The following is a 22,656-nucleotide window of genomic DNA, read 5'->3' as shown; positions in this document are numbered from 1 at the left end:
ACTGAAAAATATTTAAATTCCTACTGGAATCACGGAATGAATTTTATATTCCCGTGGCGGGCACTGAAAAATATTTAAATTCCTACTGGAATCTCGGAATAAATTTTATATTCCTGTGGCAGGCACTGAAAAATATTTAAATTCCTACTGGAATCACCGAACGAATTTTATATTCCTGTGGAAAGCACTGAAAAATATTTAAATTCCTGCTGGAATCACTGAACGAATTTTATATTCCTGTGGAAGGCACTGAAAAACATTTAAATTCCTGCTGGAATCACCGAACGAATTTTATATTCCTGTGGAAAGCACTGAAAAACATTCAAATTCCTGCTGGAATCACCGAACAAATTTTATATTCCTGTGGAAAGCACTGAAAAATATTTAAATTCCTGCTGGAATCACTGAACGAATTTTATATTCCTGTGGAAACACTGAAAAATATTTAAATTCCTACTGGAATCACAGAACGAATTTTATATTCCTCTGGAAAGCACTGAAAAATATTTAAACTCCTATTCTTCCTGTGGAAAGTACTGAGAAACATTTAAATTCCTACTGGAATCACGGAATGAATTTTGTATTCCTGTGGAAAGCACTGAAAAATATTTAAATTCCTATTCTTCCTGTGGAAAGCACTGAAAAACATTCAAATTCCTGCTGGAATCACTGAACGAATTTTATGTACCTGTGGAAAGCACTGAAAAACATTTATATTCCTGCTGGAATCACTGAACGAATTTTATATTCCTGTGGAAAGCACTGAAAAACATTCAAATTCCTGCTGGAATCACCGAACGAATTTTATATTCCTGTGGAAAGCACTGAAAAACATTCAAATTCCTGCTGGAATCACCGAACGAATTTTATATTCCTGTGGAAAGCACTGAAAAATATTTAAATTCCTGCTGGAATCACTGAACGAATTTTATATTCCTGTGGAAGGCACTGAAAAACATTTAAATTCCTGCTGGAATCACAGAACGAATTTTATATTCCTCTGGAAAGCACTGAAAAATATTTGAACTCCTATTCTTCCTGTGGAAAGTACTGAGAAACATTTAAATTCCTACTGGAATCACGGAATGAATTTTATATTCCCGTGGCAGGCACTGAAAAATATTTAAATTCCTACTGGAATCACAGAACGAATTTTATATTTCCGAGGAAAGCACTGAAAAATATTTAAATTCCTACTGGAATCACGGAATGAATTTTATATTCCCGTGGCAGGCACTGAAAAATATTAAAATTCCTACTGGAATCCCAGAACGAATTTTATATTTCCGAGGAAAGCACTGAAAAATATTTAAATTCCTGCTGGAATCACTGAACGAATTTTATATTCCTGTGGAAAGCACTGGAAAATATTTAAATACCTACTGGAATCACGGAATGAATTTTATATTCCCGTGGCAGGCACTGAAAAATATTTAAATTCCTACTGGAATCACAGAACGAATTTTATATTTCCGAGGAAAGCACTGAAAAATATTTAAATTCCTGCTGGAATCACTGAACGAATTTTATATTCCTGTGGAAAGCACTGGAAAATATTTAAATTCCTACTGGAATCACGGAATGAATTATATATTCCCGTGGCAGGCACTGAAAAATATTCAAATTCCTACTGGAATCACGGAATGAATTTTATATTCACGTGGCAGGCACTGAAAAATATTTAAATTCCTACTGGAATCACGGAATGAATTTTATATTTCCGTGGCGGGCACTGAAAAATATTTAAATTCCTACTGGAATCACGGAATAAATTTCATATTCCTGTGGCAGGCACTGAAAAATATTTAAATTCCTGCTGGAATCACTGAACGAATTTTATATTCCTGTGGAAGGCACTGAAAAACATTTAAATTCCTGCTGGAATCACCGAACGAATTTTATATTCCTGTGGAAAGCACTGAAAAATATTTAAATTCCTGCTGGAATCACTGAACGAATTTTATATTCCTGTGGAAACACTGAAAAATATTTAAATTCCTACTGGAATCACAGAACGAATTTTATATTCCTCTGGAAAGCACTGAAAAATATTTTAACTCCTATTCTTCCTGTGGAAAGTACTGAGAAACATTTAAATTCCTACTGGAATCACGGAATGAATTTTATATTCCCGTGGCAGGCACTGAAAAATATTTAAATTCCTGCTGGAATCACTGAACGAATTTTATATTCCTGTGGAAAGCACTGGAAAATATTTAAATTCCTACTGGAATCACGGAATGAATTTTATATTCCCGTGGCAGGCACTGAAAAATATTTAAATTCCTACTGGAATCACGGAATGAATTTTATATTCACGTGGCAGGCACTGAAAAATATTTAAATTCCTACTGGAATCACAGAACGAATTTTATATTTCCGAGGAAAGCACTGAAAAATATTTAAATTCCTGCTGGAATCACTGAACGAATTTTATATTCCTGTGGAAAGCACTGGAAAATATTTAAATTCCTACTGGAATCACGGAATGAATTTTATATTCCCGTGGCAGGCACTGAAAAATATTTAAATTCCTACTGGAATCACGGAATGAATTTTATATTCACGTGGCAGGCACTGAAAAATATTTAAATTCCTACTGGAATCACGGAATAAAAGTCATATTCCTGTGGCAGGCACTGAAAAATATTTAAATTCCTACTGGAATCACAGAATGAATTTTATATTCCTGTGGAAAGCACTGCAAAACATTTCAATTCCTGCTGGAATCACCGTACGAATTTCATATTCCCGTGGAAAGCACTGAAAAACGTTTAAATTCCTGCTGGAAAGACCGAACGAATTTTATATTCCCGTGGAAAGCACTGAAAAACATTCAAATTCCTGCTGGAATTACCGAACGAATTTTATATTCCCGTGGTAAGCACTGAACAATATTTAAATTCCTACTGGAATCACGGAATGAATTTTATATTCCTGTGGCAGGCACTGAAAAATATTTAAATTCCTACTGGAATCACGGAATGAATTTCATATTCCTGTGGCAGGCACTGAAAAATATTTTAATTCCTACTGGAATCACGGAATGAATTTTGTATTCCTGTGGAAAGCACTGGAAAATATTTAAATTCCTACTGGAATCACGGAACGAATTTTATATTCCTGTGGAAAGCACTGAAAAACATTTAAATTCCTGCTGGAATCACAGAACGAATTTTATATTCCTGTGGAAAGCACTGAAAAATATTTAAATTCCTACTGGAATCACGGAACGAATTTTACATTTCTGTGGAAAGCACTGAAGAATATTCAAATTCCTATTCTTCCTGTGGAAAGCACTGAAAAACATTTAAATTCCTACTGGAATCACGGAATGAATTTTATATTCCTGTGGAAAGCACTGAAAAACATTTAAATTCCTGCTGGAATCACAGAACGAATTTTATATTCCTGTGGAAAGCACTGAAAAATATTTAAATTCCAGCTGGAATCACAGAACGAATTTCATATTCCTGTGGAAAGCACTAAAAAATATTCAACTTTCTACTGGAATCACTAAACGAATTTTATATTCCTGTGGAAACACTGAAAAATATTTAAATTCCTACTGGAATCACAGAACGAATTTTATATTCCTGTGGAAAGCACTGAAAAATATTTAAATTCCAGCTGGAATCACAGAACGAATCTCATATTCCTGTGGAAAGCACTAAAAAATATTCAACTTTCTACTGGAATCACTAAACGAATTTTATATTCCTGTGGAAACACTGAAAAATATTTAAATTCCTACCGGAATCACAGAACGAATTTTATATTCCTGTGGAAAGCACTGAAAAATATTTAAATTCCTACTGGAATCACAGAACGAATTTTATATTCCTCTGGAAAGCACTGAAAAATATTTAAATTCCTGCTGGAATCACAGAACGAATTTTATATTCCTGTGGAAAGCACTGAAAAATATTTAAATTCCAGCTGGAATCACAGAACGAATTTCATATTCCTGTGGAAAGCACTGAAAAATATTTAAATTCCTGCTGGAATCACTGAACGAATTTTATATTCCTGTGGAAGGCACTGAAAAACATTTAAATTCCTGCTGGAATCACCGAACGAATTTTATATTCCTGTGGAAAGCACTGAAAAACATTCAAATTCCTACTGGAATCACGGAATGAATTTTATATTCCCGTGGCAGGCACTGAAAAATATTTAAATTTCTACTGGAATCACAGAACGAATTTTATATTTCCGAGGAAAGCACTGAAAAATATTTAAATTCCTGCTGGAATCACTGAACGAATTTTATATTCCTGTGGAAAGCACTGGAAAATATTTAAATTCCTACTGGAATCACGGAATGAATTATATATTCCCGTGGCAGGCACTGAAAAATATTCAAATTCCTACTGGAATCACGGAATAAATTTCATATTCCTGTGGCAGGCACTGAAAAATATTTAAATTTCTACTGGAATCACAGAATGAATTTTATATTCCTGTGGAAAGCACTGCAAAACATTTCAATTCCTGCTGGAATCACCGTACGAATTTCATATTCCCGTGGAAAGCACTGAAAAACGTTTAAATTCCTGCTGGAATCACCGAACGAATTTTATATTCCCGTGGAAAGCACCGAAATACATTCAAATTCCTGCTGGAATTACCGAACGAATTTTATATTCCCGTGGTAAGCACTGAACAATATTTAAATTCCTACTGGAATCACTAAACGAATTTTATATTCCTGTGGAAAGCACTGAAAAACATTTATATTCCTGCTGGAATCACTGAACGAATTTTATATTCCTGTGGAAAGCACTGAAAAATATTTAAATTCCTGCTGGAATCACTGAACAAATTTTATATTCCTGTGGAAGGCACTGAAAAACATTTAAATTCCTGCTGGAATCACCGAACGAATTTTATATTCCTGTGGAAAGCACTGAAAAATATTTAAATTCCTGCTGGAATCACTGAACGAATTTTATATTCCTGTGGAAGGCACTGAAAAACATTTAAATTCCTGCTGGAATCACCGAACGAATTTTATATTCCTGTGGAAAGCACTGAAAAACATTCAAATTCCTGCTGGAATCACCGAACGAATTTTATATTCCTGTGGAAAGCACTGAAAAATATTTAAATTCCTGCTGGAATCACTGAACGAATTTTATATTCCTGTGGAAGGCACTGAAAAACATTTAAATTCCTGCTGGAATCACCGAACGAATTTTATATTCCTGTGGAAAGCACTGAAAAACATTCAAATTCCTGCTGGAATCACCGAACAAATTTTATATTCCTGTGGAAAGCACTGAAAAATATTTAAATTCCTGCTGGAATCACTGAACGAATTTTATATTCCCGCGGAAAGCACTGGAAAACATTTAAATTTCTGCTGAAATCACAGAACGAATTTCATATTCCGGTGGAAAGCACTAAAAAATATTTAAAGTCCTACTGGAATCACTGAACGAATTTTATATTCCTATGGAAAGCACTGAAAAATATTTAAATTCCTGCTGGAATCACTGAACGAATTTTATATTCCTGTGGAAAGCACTGAAAAATATTTAAATTCCTACTGGAATCACGGAATGAATTTTATATTCACGTGGCTGGCACTGAAAAATATTTAAATTCCTACTGGAATCACGGAATGAATTTTATATTCCCGTGGCGGGCACTGAAAAATATTTAAATTCCTACTGGAATCTCGGAATAAATTTTATATTCCTGTGGCAGGCACTGAAAAATATTTAAATTCCTACTGGAATCACAGAATGAATTTTATATTCCTGTGGAAAGCACTGAAAAACATTCAAATTCCTGCTGGAATCACCGAACGAATTTTATATTCCTGTGGAAAGCACTGAAAAATATTTAAATTCCTGCTGGAATCACTGAACGAATTTTATATTCCTGTGGAAGGCACTGAAAAACATTTAAATTCCTGCTGGAATCACCGAACGAATTTTATATTCCTGTGGAAAGCACTGAAAAACATTCAAATTCCTGCTGGAATCACCGAACAAATTTTATATTCCTGTGGAAAGCACTGAAAAATATTTAAATTCCTGCTGGAATCACTGAACGAATTTTATATTCCTGTGGAAACACTGAAAAATATTCAAATTCCTACTGGAATCACAGAACGAATTTTATATTCCTCTGGAAAGCACTGAAAAATATTTAAACTCCTATTCTTCCTGTGGAAAGTACTGAGAAACATTTAAATTCCTACTGGAATCACGGAATGAATTTTGTATTCCTGTGGAAAGCACTGAAAAATATTTAAATTCCTATTCTTCCTGTGGAAAGCACTGAAAAACATTCAAATTCCTGCTGGAATCACTGAACGAATTTTATGTTCCTGTGGAAAGCACTGAAAAACATTTATATTCCTGCTGGAATCACTGAACGAATTTTATATTCCTGTGGAAAGCACTGAAAAACATTCAAATTCCTGCTGGAATCACCGAACGAATTTTATATTCCTGTGGAAAGCACTGAAAAACATTCAAATTCCTGCTGGAATCACCGAACGAATTTTATATTCCTGTGGAAAGCACTGAAAAATATTTAAATTCCTGCTGGAATCACTGAACGAATTTTATATTCCTGTGGAAGGCACTGAAAAACATTTAAATTCCTGCTGGAATCACAGAACGAATTTTATATTCCTCTGGAAAGCACTGAAAAATATTTGAACTCCTATTCTTCCTGTGGAAAGTACTGAGAAACATTTAAATTCCTACTGGAATCACGGAATGAATTTTATATTCCTGTGGAAAGCACTGAAAAATATTTAAATTCCTGCTGGAATCACTGAACGAATTTTATATTCCTGTGGAAAGCACTGAAAAATATTTAAATTCCTACTGGAATCACAGAACGAATTTTATATTCCTCTGGAAAGCACTGAAAAATATTTAAATTCCTGCTGGAATCACAGAACGAATTTTATATTCCTGTGGAAAGCACTGAAAAATATTTAAATTCCAGCTGGAATCACAGAACGAATTTCATATTCCTGTGGAAACACTGAAAAATATTTAAATTCCTACCGGAATCACAGAACGAATTTTATATTCCTGTGGAAAGCACTGAAAAATATTTAAATTCCTACTGGAATCACAGAACGAATTTTATATTCCTGTGGAAAGCACTGAAAAATATTTAAATTCCAGCTGGAATCACAGAACGAATTTCATATTCCTGTGGAAAGCACTAAAAAATATTCAACTTTCTACTGGAATCACTAAACGAATTTTATATTCCTGTGGAAACACTGAAAAATATTTAAATTCCTACCGGAATCACAGAACGAATTTTATATTCCTGTGGAAAGCACTGAAAAATATTTAAATTCCTACTGGAATCACAGAACGAATTTTATATTCCTCTGGAAAGCACTGAAAAATATTTAAATTCCTGCTGGAATCACAGAACGAATTTTATATTCCTGTGGAAAGCACTGAAAAATATTTAAATTCCAGCTGGAATCACAGAACGAATTTCATATTCCTGTGGAAAGCACTGAAAAATATTTAAATTCCTGCTGGAATCACTGAACGAATTTTATATTCCTGTGGAAGGCACTGAAAAACATTTAAATTCCTGCTGGAATCACCGAACGAATTTTATATTCCTGTGGAAAGCACTGAAAAACATTCAAATTCCTACTGGAATCACGGAATGAATTTTATATTCCCGTGGCAGGCACTGAAAAATATTTAAATTTCTACTGGAATCACAGAACGAATTTTATATTTCCGAGGAAAGCACTGAAAAATATTTAAATTCCTGCTGGAATCACTGAACGAATTTTATATTCCTGTGGAAAGCACTGGAAAATATTTAAATTCCTACTGGAATCACGGAATGAATTATATATTCCCGTGGCAGGCACTGAAAAATATTCAAATTCCTACTGGAATCACGGAATAAATTTCATATTCCTGTGGCAGGCACTGAAAAATATTTAAATTTCTACTGGAATCACAGAATGAATTTTATATTCCTGTGGAAAGCACTGCAAAACATTTCAATTCCTGCTGGAATCACCGTACGAATTTCATATTCCCGTGGAAAGCACTGAAAAACGTTTAAATTCCTGCTGGAATCACCGAACGAATTTTATATTCCCGTGGAAAGCACCGAAATACATTCAAATTCCTGCTGGAATTACCGAACGAATTTTATATTCCCGTGGTAAGCACTGAACAATATTTAAATTCCTACTGGAATCACTAAACGAATTTTATATTCCTGTGGAAAGCACTGAAAAACATTTATATTCCTGCTGGAATCACTGAACGAATTTTATATTCCTGTGGAAAGCACTGAAAAATATTTAAATTCCTGCTGGAATCACTGAACAAATTTTATATTCCTGTGGAAGGCACTGAAAAACATTTAAATTCCTGCTGGAATCACCGAACGAATTTTATATTCCTGTGGAAAGCACTGAAAAATATTTAAATTCCTGCTGGAATCACTGAACGAATTTTATATTCCTGTGGAAGGCACTGAAAAACATTTAAATTCCTGCTGGAATCACCGAACGAATTTTATATTCCTGTGGAAAGCACTGAAAAACATTCAAATTCCTGCTGGAATCACCGAACAAATTTTATATTCCTGTGGAAAGCACTGAAAAATATTTAAATTCCTGCTGGAATCACTGAACGAATTTTATATTCCTGTGGAAGGCACTGAAAAACATTCAAATTCCTGCTGGGATCACTGAACGAATTTTATATTCCTGTGGAAAGCACTGAAAAACATTTATATTCCTGCTGGAATCACTGAACGAATTTTATATTCCTGTGGAAAGCACTGAAAAACATTCAAATTCCTGCTGGAATCACCGAACGAATTTTATATTCCTGTGGAAAGCACTGAAAAATATTTAAATTCCTGCTGGAATCACTGAACGAATTTTATATTCCTGTGGAAGGCACTGAAAAACATTTAAATTCCTGCTGGAATCACCGAACGAATTTTATATTCCTGTGGAAAGCACTGAAAAACATTCAAATTCCTGCTGGAATCACCGAACAAATTTTATATTCCTGTGGAAAGCACTGAAAAATATTTAAATTCCTGCTGGAATCACTGAACGAATTTTATATTCCCGCGGAAAGCACTGGAAAACATTTAAATTTCTGCTGAAATCACAGAACGAATTTCATATTCCGGTGGAAAGCACTAAAAAATATTTAAAGTCCTACTGGAATCACTGAACGAATTTTATATTCCTATGGAAAGCACTGAAAAATATTTAAATTCCTGCTGGAATCACTGAACGAATTTTATATTCCTGTGGAAAGCACTGAAAAATATTTAAATTCCTACTGGAATCACGGAATGAATTTTATATTCACGTGGCTGGCACTGAAAAATATTTAAATTCCTACTGGAATCACGGAATGAATTTTATATTCCCGTGGCGGGCACTGAAAAATATTTAAATTCCTACTGGAATCTCGGAATAAATTTTATATTCCTGTGGCAGGCACTGAAAAATATTTAAATTCCTACTGGAATCACAGAATGAATTTTATATTCCTGTGGAAAGCACTGAAAAACATTCAAATTCCTGCTGGAATCACCGAACGAATTTTATATTCCTGTGGAAAGCACTGAAAAATATTTAAATTCCTGCTGGAATCACTGAACGAATTTTATATTCCTGTGGAAGGCACTGAAAAACATTTAAATTCCTGCTGGAATCACCGAACGAATTTTATATTCCTGTGGAAAGCACTGAAAAACATTCAAATTCCTGCTGGAATCACCGAACAAATTTTATATTCCTGTGGAAAGCACTGAAAAATATTTAAATTCCTGCTGGAATCACTGAACGAATTTTATATTCCTGTGGAAACACTGAAAAATATTTAAATTCCTACTGGAATCACAGAACGAATTTTATATTCCTCTGGAAAGCACTGAAAAATATTTAAACTCCTATTCTTCCTGTGGAAAGTACTGAGAAACATTTAAATTCCTACTGGAATCACGGAATGAATTTTGTATTCCTGTGGAAAGCACTGAAAAATATTTAAATTCCTATTCTTCCTGTGGAAAGCACTGAAAAACATTCAAATTCCTGCTGGAATCACTGAACGAATTTTATGTTCCTGTGGAAAGCACTGAAAAACATTTATATTCCTGCTGGAATCACTGAACGAATTTTATATTCCTGTGGAAAGCACTGAAAAACATTCAAATTCCTGCTGGAATCACCGAACGAATTTTATATTCCTGTGGAAAGCACTGAAAAACATTCAAATTCCTGCTGGAATCACCGAACGAATTTTATATTCCTGTGGAAAGCACTGAAAAATATTTAAATTCCTGCTGGAATCACTGAACGAATTTTATATTCCTGTGGAAGGCACTGAAAAACATTTAAATTCCTGCTGGAATCACAGAACGAATTTTATATTCCTCTGGAAAGCACTGAAAAATATTTGAACTCCTATTCTTCCTGTGGAAAGTACTGAGAAACATTTAAATTCCTACTGGAATCACGGAATGAATTTTATATTCCCGTGGCAGGCACTGAAAAATATTTAAATTCCTACTGGAATCACAGAACGAATTTTATATTTCCGAGGAAAGCACTGAAAAATATTTAAATTCCTACTGGAATCACGGAATGAATTTTATATTCCCGTGGCAGGCACTGAAAAATATTAAAATTCCTACTGGAATCCCAGAACGAATTTTATATTTCCGAGGAAAGCACTGAAAAATATTTAAATTCCTGCTGGAATCACTGAACGAATTTTATATTCCTGTGGAAAGCACTGGAAAATATTTAAATACCTACTGGAATCACGGAATGAATTTTATATTCCCGTGGCAGGCACTGAAAAATATTTAAATTCCTACTGGAATCACAGAACGAATTTTATATTTCCGAGGAAAGCACTGAAAAATATTTAAATTCCTGCTGGAATCACTGAACGAATTTTATATTCCTGTGGAAAGCACTGGAAAATATTTAAATTCCTACTGGAATCACGGAATGAATTATATATTCCCGTGGCAGGCACTGAAAAATATTTAAATTCCTACTGGAATCACGGAATGAATTTTATATTCACGTGGCAGGCACTGAAAAATATTTAAATTCCTACTGGAATCACGGAATGAATTTTATATTTCCGTGGCGGGCACTGAAAAATATTTAAATTCCTACTGGAATCACGGAATAAATTTCATATTCCTGTGGCAGGCACTGAAAAATATTTAAATTCCTGCTGGAATCACTGAACGAATTTTATATTCCTGTGGAAGGCACTGAAAAACATTTAAATTCCTGCTGGAATCACCGAACGAATTTTATATTCCTGTGGAAAGCACTGAAAAATATTTAAATTCCTGCTGGAATCACTGAACGAATTTTATATTCCTGTGGAAACACTGAAAAATATTTAAATTCCTACTGGAATCACAGAACGAATTTTATATTCCTCTGGAAAGCACTGAAAAATATTTTAACTCCTATTCTTCCTGTGGAAAGTACTGAGAAACATTTAAATTCCTACTGGAATCACGGAATGAATTTTATATTCCCGTGGCAGGCACTGAAAAATATTTAAATTCCTGCTGGAATCACTGAACGAATTTTATATTCCTGTGGAAAGCACTGGAAAATATTTAAATTCCTACTGGAATCACGGAATGAATTTTATATTCCCGTGGCAGGCACTGAAAAATATTTAAATTCCTACTGGAATCACGGAATGAATTTTATATTCACGTGGCAGGCACTGAAAAATATTTAAATTCCTACTGGAATCACAGAACGAATTTTATATTTCCGAGGAAAGCACTGAAAAATATTTAAATTCCTGCTGGAATCACTGAACGAATTTTATATTCCTGTGGAAAGCACTGGAAAATATTTAAATTCCTACTGGAATCACGGAATGAATTTTATATTCCCGTGGCAGGCACTGAAAAATATTTAAATTCCTACTGGAATCACGGAATGAATTTTATATTCACGTGGCAGGCACTGAAAAATATTTAAATTCCTACTGGAATCACGGAATAAAAGTCATATTCCTGTGGCAGGCACTGAAAAATATTTAAATTCCTACTGGAATCACAGAATGAATTTTATATTCCTGTGGAAAGCACTGCAAAACATTTCAATTCCTGCTGGAATCACCGTACGAATTTCATATTCCCGTGGAAAGCACTGAAAAACGTTTAAATTCCTGCTGGAATCACCGAACGAATTTTATATTCCCGTGGAAAGCACTGAAAAACATTCAAATTCCTGCTGGAATTACCGAACGAATTTTATATTCCCGTGGTAAGCACTGAACAATATTTAAATTCCTACTGGAATCACGGAATGAATTTCATATTCCTGTGGCAGGCACTGAAAAATATTTAAATTCCTACTGGAATCACGGAATGAATTTCATATTCCTGTGGCAGGCACTGAAAAATATTTTAATTCCTACTGGAATCACGGAATGAATTTTGTATTCCTGTGGAAAGCACTGGAAAATATTTAAATTCCTACTGGAATCACGGAACGAATTTTATATTCCTGTGGAAAGCACTGAAAAACATTTAAATTCCTGCTGGAATCACAGAACGAATTTTATATTCCTGTGGAAAGCACTGAAAAATATTTAAATTCCTACTGGAATCACGGAACGAATTTTACATTTCTGTGGAAAGCACTGAAGAATATTCAAATTCCTATTCTTCCTGTGGAAAGCACTGAAAAACATTTAAATTCCTACTGGAATCACGGAATGAATTTTATATTCCTGTGGAAAGCACTGAAAAACATTTAAATTCCTGCTGGAATCACAGAACGAATTTTATATTCCTGTGGAAAGCACTGAAAAATATTTAAATTCCAGCTGGAATCACAGAACGAATTTCATATTCCTGTGGAAAGCACTAAAAAATATTCAACTTTCTACTGGAATCACTAAACGAATTTTATATTCCTGTGGAAACACTGAAAAATATTTAAATTCCTACCGGAATCACAGAACGAATTTTATATTCCTGTGGAAAGCACTGAAAAATATTTAAATTCCTACTGGAATCACAGAACGAATTTTATATTCCTCTGGAAAGCACTGAAAAATATTTAAATTCCTGCTGGAATCACAGAACGAATTTTATATTCCTGTGGAAAGCACTGAAAAATATTTAAATTCCAGCTGGAATCACAGAACGAATTTCATATTCCTGTGGAAACACTGAAAAATATTTAAATTCCTACCGGAATCACAGAACGAATTTTATATTCCTGTGGAAAGCACTGAAAAATATTTAAATTCCTACTGGAATCACAGAACGAATTTTATATTCCTGTGGAAAGCACTGAAAAATATTTAAATTCCAGCTGGAATCACAGAACGAATTTCATATTCCTGTGGAAAGCACTAAAAAATATTCAACTTTCTACTGGAATCACTAAACGAATTTTATATTCCTGTGGAAACACTGAAAAATATTTAAATTCCTACCGGAATCACAGAACGAATTTTATATTCCTGTGGAAAGCACTGAAAAATATTTAAATTCCTACTGGAATCACAGAACGAATTTTATATTCCTCTGGAAAGCACTGAAAAATATTTAAATTCCTGCTGGAATCACAGAACGAATTTTATATTCCTGTGGAAAGCACTGAAAAATATTTAAATTCCAGCTGGAATCACAGAACGAATTTCATATTCCTGTGGAAACACTGAAAAATATTTAAATTCCTACCGGAATCACAGAACGAATTTTATATTCCTGTGGAAAGCACTAAAAAATATTCAACTTTCTACTGGAATCACTAAACGAATTTTATATTTCTGTGGAAACACTGAAAAATATTTAAATTCCTACCGGAATCACAGAACGAATTTTATATTCCTGTGGAAAGCACTGAAAAATATTTAAATTCCTACTGGAATCACAGAACGAATTTTATATTCCTGTGGAAAGCGCTGAAAAATATTTAAATACCTATTCTTCCTGTGGAAAGCACTGAGAAACATTTAAATTCCTGCTGGAATCACAGAATGAATTTTATATTCCTGTGGAAAGCACTTAAAAATATTTAAATTCCCGCCGGAATCACTGAACGAATTTTATATTTCTGTGGAAAGCACTGAAAAATATTTAAATTCCTATTCTTCCTGTGGAAAGCACTGAAAAACATTTAAATTCCTACTGGAATCACGGAATGAATTTTATATTCCTGTGGAAAGCACTGAAAAATATTTAAATTCCTACTGGAATCACGGAATGATTTTTATATTCCTGTGAAAAGCACTGAAAAATATTTAAATTCCTATTCTTCCTGTGGAAAGCACTGAAAAACATTCAAATTCCTGCTGGAATCACTGAACGAATTTTATATTCCTGTGGAAAGCACTGAAAAACATTTAAATTCCTGCTGGAATCACTGAACGAATTTTATATTCCTGTGGAAAACACTGAAAAATATTTAAATTCCTATTCCATCAGTGGAAGGCACTGAAAAACATTTAAATTTCCGCTGGAATCACAGAACGAATTTTACTTTTCTGTGGTAAGCACTGAAAAATATTTAAATTCCTGCTGGAATCACTGAACGAATTTTATATTCCCGTGGAAAGCACTGAAAAACATTTAAATTTCTGCTGGAATCACAGAACGAATTTTATATTCCCGTGGAAAGCACTGAACAATATTTAAATTCCTACTGGAATCACGGAATGAATTTTATATTCCCGTGGCGGGCACTGAAAAATATTTAAATTCCTACCGGAATCACAGAATGAATTTTATATTCCTGTGGAAAGCACTGCAAAACATTTCAATTCCTGCTGGAATCACCGAACGAATTTTATAGTCCCGTGGAAAGCACTGAACAATATTTAAATTCCTACTGGAATCACTAAACGAATTTTACATTTCTGTGGAAAGCACTGAAGAATATTCAAATTCCTATTCTTCCTGTGGAAAGCACTGAAAAACATTTAAATTCCTACCGGAATCACAGAACGAATTTTATATTCCTGTGGAAAGCACTGAAAAATATTTAAATTCCTACTGGAATCACAGAAAGAATTTTATATTCCTCTGGAAAGCACTGAAAAATATTCAAATTCCTACTGGAATCACTGAACGAATTTTATATTCCTGTGGAAAGCGCTGAAAAATATTTAAATACCTATTCTTCCTGTGGAAAGCACTGAGAAACATTTAAATTCCTGCTGGAATCACCGTACGAATTTCATATTCCCGTGGAAAGCACTGAAAAACGTTTAAATTTCTGCTGGAATCACCGAACGAATTTTATAGTCCCGTGGAAAGCACTGAAAAACATTCAAATTCCTGCTGGAATTACCGAACGAATTTTATATTCCCGTGGAAAGCACTGAACAATATTTAAATTCCTACTGGAATCACGGAATGAATTTTATATTCCTGTGGAAAGCACTGAAAAACATTTAAATTCCTGCTGGAATCACAGAACGAATTTTATATTCCTGTGGAAAGCACTGAAAAATATTTAAATTCCAGCTGGAATCACAGAACGAATTTCATATTCCTGTGGAAAGCACTAAAAAATATTCAACTTTCTACTGGAATCACTAAACGAATTTTATATTCCTGTGGAAACACTGAAAAATATTTAAATTCCTACCGGAATCACAGAACGAATTTTATATTCCTGTGGAAAGCACTGAAAAATATTTAAATTCCTACTGGAATCACAGAACGAATTTTATATTCCTCTGGAAAGCACTGAAAAATATTCAAATTCCTACTGGAATCACTGAACGAATTTTATATTCCTGTGGAAAGCGCTGAAAAATATTTAAATACCTATTCTTCCTGTGGAAAGCACTGAAAAACATTTAAATTCCTACTGGAATCACGGAATGAATTTTATATTCCTGTGGAAAGCACTGAAAAATATTTAAATTCCTACTGGAATCACGGAATGATTTTTATATTCCTGTGAAAAGCACTGAAAAATATTTAAATTCCTATTCTTCCTGTGGAAAGCACTGAAAAACATTCAAATTCCTGCTGGAATCACTGAACGAATTTTATATTCCTGTGGAAAGCACTGAAAAACATTTAAATTCCTGCTGGAATCACTGAACGAATTTTATATTCCTGTGGAAAACACTGAAAAATATTTAAATTCCTATTCCACCAGTGGAAGGCACTGAAAAACATTTAAATTTCCGCTGGAATCACAGAACGAATTTTACTTTTCTGTGGTAAGCACTGAAAAATATTTAAATTCCTGCTGGAATCACTGAACGAATCTTATATTCCCGTGGAAAGCACTGAAAAACATTTAAATTTCTGCTGGAATCACAGAACGAATTTTATATTCCCGTGGAAAGCACTGAAAAATATTTAAATTCCTACTGGAATCACTAAACGAATTTTACATTCCTGTGGAAAGTACTGAAAAATATTTAAATTCCTATTCTTCCAGTGAAAGGCACTGAAAAACATTTAAATTCCTGCTGGAATCACTGAACGAATTTTATATTCCTGTGGAAAGCACTGAAAAACATTCAAATTCCTGCTGGAATCACAGAATGAATTTTATATTCCTGTGGAAAGCACTGAAAAACATTTAAGGGGGTATTCTAGTGTAGAAATTTGAAAAAATCGATTTTTTTTTTTTATATTTTCAAAGCTTAACCTTTCAAGAACGTGTCCTTAAAAGGACAAGTCAAAATTCCAATTATTTTCAGAGATATAGCTATTTTAGTGACACGTCTCCAATACTGGCTCGGCTGGAACAAATTTTACTCGATACTTTAAACGCGTTTTTCTCAAAACTACATTTTTCAAAACGGTTGACATGATGTCTCAAGTTCTATTGAACCGATTTACTTGATATTTGGTGAGAATCTTTTCAATACATGTCTCTATCGCACGAACTATTATTATAACGAAATAATAATTTTTACTATTCTTAAAAAATTCAGAAACGTCCAAAAAAGTCAAAAAAAAACGTATAATTTTTTCGGACAGCCGTAATTTGGCAAAAAAAAATTTTTTTTCGACTTTTTTTTAGTTAGTACGATAGCTGCATTTATGTAGATTAATAATCTTTTTTTTTTTTTTTCTGATTTTGAAAATGCTTGCAATCGTGACAACATTGGCGCGCCATTTTTTTTGTACCCCCCACTTCAACAACTCATAGCACTTTCAATTTTGTATTTTTTGACTTGTTTTTTTTTTTTTTTTTTGTAATCGTGAAATAATAATAAACGCCTGATAAAAAAATGGATGGTAAAAATATTTTTTGTTTTTTGTTTATAGCACTTCAAAAAACACCTCAAATTCATGCCTCTACACTAGAATACCCCCTTAAATTCCTGCTGGAATCACTGAACGAATTTTATATTCCTGTGGAAAGCACTGAAAAATATTTAAATTCCTGCTGGAATCACGGAATGAATTTTATATTCCTGTGGAAAGCACTGAAAAACATTTAAATTCCTGCAGGAATCACTACTCAATCACTCAAACAACTCAATCACTAAAACAATCGCAACAAAATACTGTCAAACCATTAAGAAAAACGACATCTGAATAACTTTTACCACACTTTGTGATCATGATTATTCTGACCTACATCGCTAAATCTATCTATCGGTGAAAACAAGATCACTGACCCTGAACTAGACCTAAACCAGACCTAAGCCTAGGAAAAGGAACCATAAGTTTTCTGTACAGTCAATAAAATGCAGTTACCTGAAACAGATGAAATATATAATTAGTGACATATGTCGATACAGTCAAAAATATTCTCAACTTACAGTTGGATAAATAAAAAATAAAATTAACGAAAAAAGAGACAAATTATTCACTCGAAACAGATAGAAGATTTGATTAGCTAAAACAGACAAAAAGTTTGATTGGCTGAAACAGACAAAAGGTTTGATTAGCGAAACGGTCAAAAAGTTTCATTATCTGAAATAGACAGAGGTTTCGGTTAGCTGAAACAGACAAAAAATTTGATTTCCTAAAACAGACAAAAGGTTTAATCAGCAGAAACAGATAAAAAGTTTGGTTAGCTGAAACAGACACAGGTTTTATCAGCTGAAATAGATAAAGGTTCGATTAGCACGATCGGACAAAGGGGTTATTATCTTAAACAAGCAAAAGTTTTATTACCTGAAACAAACGAAGGTATGGTTAGCACAATCACACAAGTCCATACATTGACCAAAAATGGATCGAGTCTAACATGATATTCACGTTAATATTCGTTGCTTCGATTATTAATTGTATTGATGAATAAAAATCATTTAAAATTTGTGTTGAATCGATATCTTTTTCCGCATTGAGTTATTGAAGTGAATATCTTTTTCGACTGAAAATTCTATAGTTCTCAGTGCATTTGTTAAAAAATTGGTTTTGTTGCCCTGAAACAGAAAATAATACGATCAGTTAAACGAGTGTTTCTGTACGTTTCATATATATTTTATAAATACTTACGTCAAGATTCTCCACTATCACTGAACACTACCGAGATTTCTATACCTGCGCGTTGAGTTCCAGTTGTAAAATAACGCGCTTTCTCTCACGACTGAAAGGTATCAAGTCCACGCGCAAAAGGCGCCGTGGAACTTGAAAACTTTATTATTCGTAAATAATTGACCGAAGAGTTGAAAGATTAACACATCGAAAGTGTGTAACTCTTCTATATACCGTTTGCAAAATTACCGGCGCGTAAAAACGTGTCCGAGTCCCGTGGTTAATTTACGCGCAAAAGGCTGCGTCCAATTCTCGTGATTAATCTACGCGCAATAAGGCGCGACAGATTAAACTGTCAAAATATTTGTAATATCTGGGACTTGTCATATGCTGTTTGCAAAATCGACGCGTAAAAAAACGTGTCCAATTTCCGTTATTAATTTACGCGCAAAAGGCTGCGTCCGATTCTCGTGATTAATCTAGGCGCAAAAAGGCGCGACAGATTAAACTGTCAAAAAATTTGTATTATGTGGAACTTGTGAATTTTTCCAAAAATTCTGTAGAAGCCCAATCCGCATCTGTATCTTTTTGAATGAGATACATTGCTATGCGGATTGTTGTTCTCAGATTACAAATCAATTTGAAATGAGGAAGGAGGTTGGAGGGCATGCATTATTGTGTGGCGTGACGGTCGGCGGTCCTCTTCGACGCGAAGTCTTCGAGCTCAGCATCTCTCCCCATCTAGCGTACCACGGAACGCGATAGATGGTCCAGAGATGCGTTTTGCCCATTCAGACGATCACAGAGATCAATTGTATGGAATAATCATCGGTAATGACTTAATAATTGAATTGAATAACGAGCCCAACAACTGAAAAAGAATAGAAACGGAATTATTAGCAGAATTATGGATCCCGTTTTTATAGGTTACCGAATTAAGCATGTTTTATTCCAATGAGAAACTGTTCGTTTTAATCTGTTTATTCGTTTACATTCGATTTTATCTGTTCTTTCCTATCCCGTCCTATCCGCGACAATGCCACCTCTCACAACCTATTCGTTTCAATTATTCATTTAGAATAGGGGGATTGCAAATTCTAATCCGATTCTGTTCTTTCCATGCGAATCAATTCGTTTCAAAGAATATGAAAGCATACGAATCGGATTCGGATGAAGTGTATTTTTTGAAACGAATGGATTCGGATGGAAAGAACAGAATCGGGAAATTGCAATCCCATATTCTAAATGAATAATTGAAATGAATAGGCTATAAGAGGTGGCATTGTCGAGGATCGGACGGGATAGGAAAGAACAGATAAAATCGAATATAAACGAAGATACAAATTAAAACGCACAGTTTCTCATTGGAATAAAACATGCTTAATTCGGTAACCTAAAGAAACGGGATCCATAATTCTGCTAATAGTTCCGTTTCTATTCTTTTTCAGTTGTTGGAATTGAAAAATGGTTGCAGAGTTACAGGAAATAAGAAATTCAATCTCGTTCTTATTCAAATGCTTAGAAATGGTCAAGAGACTCGAATACGGAGTCTTTTGAGAGCAAGATTTATGTGATCGTTTGACGCTGTGGATTACAAAAGTCAGTAACATCACGGTATATCGCGACCTTCCTAACCTTACCTGTTCCCCAACGGAACCACCCAACGGAAAAGAGAGACTCACACACACATGCATAAACCCCGCGACGGATCCCAAAACGTCCACCTACCTACCCGGTTACCTATATTCGATCTGAACGATTCGCCATTTTTTCCAACACACATCATTCTTCATCATTCGCGCCGTGGTCGCTGACTTACATTTTCGTTGGTTACCTGTTGGGAGCAAAATGTTTTTATATCATAGTCTGCCTACTCAGAATACAGTATCGCGGTTATGTCCCGTCAACTCTAGTGTTGTATGTATTATTTTAGTAAATGTTGGCAGACTATCGGTACATTAACATTTTGTAAAATAGATTAAAAACATCCTGTATGCCAATTAGCATTTTTCTAAGCGAGCTAAGCCTGCAGTTGATCAATATTTGTTGACTTTTAAAGGGTTGAAAATGATATATAATAATATAAGATGCAATTTCACTACGTTACGTTATGCCAGACTTTGGAATTTTATCGATTTATCAATATTGTGAATAATTGAATACGTTCAAACCTCAGGTGAACCCATCACTTAAACGACATCATCGGTAAATTCAAACGTAGATTATTACATCATTTGCGAAACACAATTCGATCTCGCGAGTGCCGAGTAAGCGATGGTTACCTGTCGCGATGCTCATTCCACTTTTAGCAACGTGCAAAATTTCTAACTTCGAGTAAGCTACGGTACATTAAATTGCGAAAAAAAATTATTGGACTGCAAGTGAAGCACGTTGTGATCGTGAATGAGCCTATCCATGCAGCTAAGAAATCGAAGATTTGTGTAACAATTGTTACCGCCACGCCACGTGACAGAGGAATCCCAGGGAAATACCCATAACCTAACACATGCAAACTCACCAATGTTGCCGAGAAAGGGAAAAGTTACTCGGAAGTCTCAGGCTAAATCTGTGAAAAACAAAATATAACACTTGAATTAATTGAGGAAATTGGCTTTTCAGACTTCAAATTAATTATTACTGTTGTCTAGTTTCATATTTATGCATTGCATGTTATACAAGAACAAAAGTTCGGCACTAAATTCACCACCTTGAATTATCAATCAATAATTAAAATAAATATTGTTACCTCGACTCTGGGCTGCTCGACACTACATGTAGTAGTTGTTGTAGCATCTCAGGTTTATTGGTGAAGCGACGCACTTGTCACGTCATTTAGATCTTCACTCATCACTTGTAATCCAAAAATCCGCACTGCAATAACACTTGATTCTACACTCACTTTTTGTACTGTTGCTGTCTGTTTCGACCGACTGAATAAACTTGCTAACAATGCAACTGCGCATTTGCCGAAAATCGGCCAAAGAAATAATAAAATTGACACACGACTCATCGAAAAAAAAGTAGACTTCACTGAAATCTGAAGTTATACAAAACAATGAAAACTCGAGACACGAAACACACTGATCGAACAACGCGACACAACTTGATCAACACGGTTTTAATGTTGAGCTGATACCGGTAACCCGTGATTTCGTCCCGATTGCTCGGAAACGACTGATGCCGCATGGAGCTCAGAAGAGTCTTGTATCAATTCTCTGAGTGACGGAAGATAATAATTCTCCCTCCCTTTTTGTTACTCTTCCCATGGAGTGGGGGTTGATCGAGTTGAATCGCGAATATCTCGAGAACGGTGATAGATACAGCAAAACAAACGAAATTTTGGAGGTCACCTGAAGGCGAAATGACGTACCTGTCTGTGTCATGACGTACCATCCTGATTCTTACCCAGACCTGTTCGCGTCCTGAGAAATGTTCTGCAAACTCAGCGATGCCGGAACGGCGGGCCGCGAATCTTGCGCCGCAAAAAATCGCGGACCCAGTTCGGAACCTAGAAGCCTGACAATAATGTGGAATGATAACTGATGATAAATAAAACCGTCTGTACGAGGTTGAGATTATCGAACGATGAGAATGAATATTTGCTGTTGGACTGTTGAGATTGCGAACTTTTTTCCGCTGCCAAACCGTTCATCGTGCTTTTATGGTCGATTCTTGGGGCGAAATATTTACCGCCAGATCAGAATTGAATGACACTTTCCGACGTAGCTTCTTGTTTTGTACCCGTTTTTCAGTTCCTCTACGTGGCGCTAGTAGACTTCTGACATGCTCACCAGAGATAAGTAGGGAGATCTCTAACGCTCGGCTTTTCGTGATACCAGCTAGGTTGGAGCGTCGACGCGACACCTAGGCGGCCATGCACCGAAGGCGGCCTACAATCGTGTGCCAGGCATGAAATTAGGCGCGCTCGCAGAGTATATATAGATATACTCGGTCGATCGAGCAAGTGCAGCTCCCTGCAACTCTGTGTTTCAGAAAACGAGTCTATGTTGTCACACTCGGTAGAGAGCGTTAGTAGTACAGTTGCGCGGTTTGCGATATATATCAGTGGGTTTGCGCGATTACCTTTACGGCCTTTACAGAGTGCAACCCGTGCAACTGCACTACTAGCGCCTTCAATAAGAACTAAAATTATGTGACATACTAGGTTACTCTTTTGACTTTTTCGCTCGATCTAGT

This window comes from Neodiprion lecontei, chromosome 4, assembly GCF_021901455.1.
Source record: "Neodiprion lecontei isolate iyNeoLeco1 chromosome 4, iyNeoLeco1.1, whole genome shotgun sequence".
Lineage (NCBI taxonomy): Eukaryota > Metazoa > Arthropoda > Insecta > Hymenoptera > Diprionidae > Neodiprion > Neodiprion lecontei.
This window is presented reverse-complemented; position numbering follows the sequence as displayed.